The sequence below is a fragment of the Ambystoma mexicanum genome, chromosome 3p (assembly GCF_040938575.1).
Source record: "Ambystoma mexicanum isolate Mex_15411 chromosome 3p, UKY_AmexF1_1, whole genome shotgun sequence".
NCBI classification, from domain to species: domain Eukaryota; kingdom Metazoa; phylum Chordata; class Amphibia; order Caudata; family Ambystomatidae; genus Ambystoma; species Ambystoma mexicanum.
The window spans coordinates 485,445,997-485,449,124 of record NC_090925.1 but is presented as its reverse complement, the minus strand read 5'-3'; positions in this window follow the sequence as shown (position 1 = coordinate 485,449,124).

The window sequence follows — 3,128 nt, the reverse complement described above, 5'->3', positions numbered from 1 at the left end:
ATTTCTGCAATGATCAAGCCTGTCACCTGTGATGAATCTGATGATGGTGGCCTCGCCTTATGTGGCAAGGGAACAGAAGCCGTTTCCTGATCCTGACCCTGGGAGCGGTTATGCGAGGGAGGATCACATGAGGGAAGGCAACCCTCAGTGGGAGGGACAGGCATCATCAGATGAGACATGTTTTCCCCCTTTCCCTTTTAAGCATAACCCCTTTATTCCTCATGCCTTAATGGCATTTTGTGATAATGCTCTTCAACAACCTGCAGAGCCTGCTGACGGTATCCTTCAATATACTGTAGCAAACAGAATGATAAAAACTGAGACGAGAAAGAGGACTACCCAAATGAAGATTACCAGGCTGAACCAAAAGGAGAAGTCTAGTGCTTGGAGAATGCTGATTGGCTCTGAACAACTCCCTTCCTGGAAGCAGGAGTTCAAAGATGGAAGAGCTGAGAACAACAGGAAGATCTGACCGGCTAGTCATTGCCTGGGAAGCCAAGCTGTCAGGTGGATGGCGAGCAAGGAGACATGGGAGAACCATGCAGAAGACTGCCCACCTTGGACGGGGAATGCAAGAGGTGTGAGGATAGACAGAGAAGCTGCATGAAGAATGGGGGAGGCAGCATCTGGACTAAAGATGCATTCCCACAGGTAGGAGAGACAGTGACGCGGGATGCAAGGCAATGGAGGAGATTCGCACCGGAAAGGGAAACCGGAGTGATGTGCAGACTGCCACCAGCCACAGAGATGCACAGCCTAAAGTGCAGAGAGATAGCAGAAGCAGAGGAGGACCAGAGCAGGGTCAGGGAAGCCAAGGGAGCCGTCCTAAAGCAAGTGGCCCACGGTGGAAGGTTGTAGCCCCGGGAGGAAGCTGCAGAAGGCATTCCCTAATTGGAATGGGGGGAAGATTTCCTACGGCTTACATCACAAACTGATTTTCATAGCCCCAGTATTTGGGGAGATGCAAATACACCAGTGATAAGAGGAACCTGGGGTAAAAGCATATGTCCTCAGATCTTGAAAGTGGATGAAAATAGTGAGAGAACCTGGCAGGAGAGTATACCAGGTGTTTTGCGAGTCTGGGACCTGCACCCAAATTGTTTAAAGAAACTATATAAGAGAACCAGGCAGGAGAGCATACCAGGTGTTTTGCAGGTTTGGGTCCCGCGCCCAAGTTGTGATATCTTGAAAAGAGAATCCCAAGGAAGATTCATGCCCGCAGGAGTTTTAATAGCATTTGTACTATTTTGAAAAGAAAATCCCATGGAAGATTCATTCACCTTAGAATTTTGAATTGCATTAAATGTGTAAAAGACCTGGGGAAGGGAGTCATAACCCCTGGAGTGGATTGTCATTGGCCAAGATGTTCCGAGCTGTTCAATTCCCTGGAACTGTGAACATTATCTATTTGGAACTTTTGTTTCAGTTATACCATTTTGTTGAACTTGAACATGTGTGCGCTTTCCAAGTCAAAGCCAATGCCCTTAACACCTTAGAGTTACCTTTAGAATGAGAGGGCTAGGATAGGATTTCGAACACAGGACATTTTTGCTTTGGACATCTTAGCACAGGACAGACCCTTAGTTTTGGTTAAGGTAGGGAAATACCTCCTAGATTAGGGACAGTGAGGCATTTTCCAACCCCTTTATTATTTAAATAAAAGTCTACACCAATCACCATGAGGCCTCTGTGTCCTCGTCTCATTGCTGGTTCCTCCCACAACCCTACTGTTTAACATGTACTTGACCCAATTTATTAGTCTCATTAAAAAATGTCCTCTCTCTTGCTACAACAATGCTGAAAACGCCAAGTCCGACACAGAGGAGAGAACATGGGTGACCAACAATCTAGAACTCAATTCGGATAAAATGGAAATCATCATCTTTTCACCCAATGCAGTACCAAAGGCAGTAGTACATTGGCCTGTGGTCCCAAACCTCACAAAAAGACCCAGACACCAACACGCTAGTAAACCGTCACTCAATTAGAAGGATTATGCCATTCCTCACCTTTCAGCAAAGGACCATAGCTGTCGTAGCACTTGCTCTATCAAGAGTGAACTTCACCATCAATGTATACTTCAGTATGCTGGACTACCTCGCAAAGGAACTTTAACACAGCAGCAAGACTATTGCTCAGACATGACAGGAAGGAACACATCACTCATGCAATAAGAATTCTCCATTGGCTACCAGTTGAAAAAAATAAATCAATTCATTCCATCTGTGCAAGGGTAGTGTAATACCAACCAAGACGTATGCTAAGATCCAGCAACAATGTGCCTCAAGAGACATGCTACACCAGAGAGAGGAGCACACGCAGAAGATCTGCTTTCTCAAACACAGTGGGCAAACCTCTGGAACACCCAGCCAAAGGAAATGCACACATTCAATGACCACTTTAGGTTCAGGAAAACACTTAAGGCCTGGCTTTCCAATGCCTAATCAACTACAAAACCGCCCAGAAATAGGAAACCGCCGGCATTTTACCACAAACAACCCAGAATAATAGAGCTACCCGCCCTGGACCCTTAACTCATTTTCAAACAGAAATCCTCCTGCGCCCCCCCAACCCCTACTTCAACTACACAACACTTAGAATAATGTGAGATTCGCTCCTGGTTGCCCAATGCATATCAGATTTCAGTCACACCATGGCAGGTGCCAACATGTCCCTGCACTATCACACATGTGACATTCTTCCAAGGGACAAAATGGAGCCTGGGGGACCATGGAATATTGCCAAAGAAACTTAATGCGCTTTAAAATCTTATCTGTCTTTTGTCGAACTTCAGCCTATGCTAACCATATGCATTCAAAGTTCTTCCTACAAGCTCAACATACCAACCAGTATTAAGCGCTATGGCATTTAGCGCTTCATACATTCATAAATAAAATAAAATCAAAATAAAACAAAATCAGTATTTTTTCAGAGATGCTACCCTGCAAGAATGAGTTATTTTATCAATAATATGATTGTTTTGTTTTTGTGTTGCCTTAGTGCCCACTCTTTATGATATAAGATGCAAAACCTAGCACAGGCTTAGTTCCAAGAAACGTGCAGATCACTTTACAGAGAGCATGCATTGTGAGAGCCGCCTCTCGAACATGAAGAGCTGAGTACAGAAC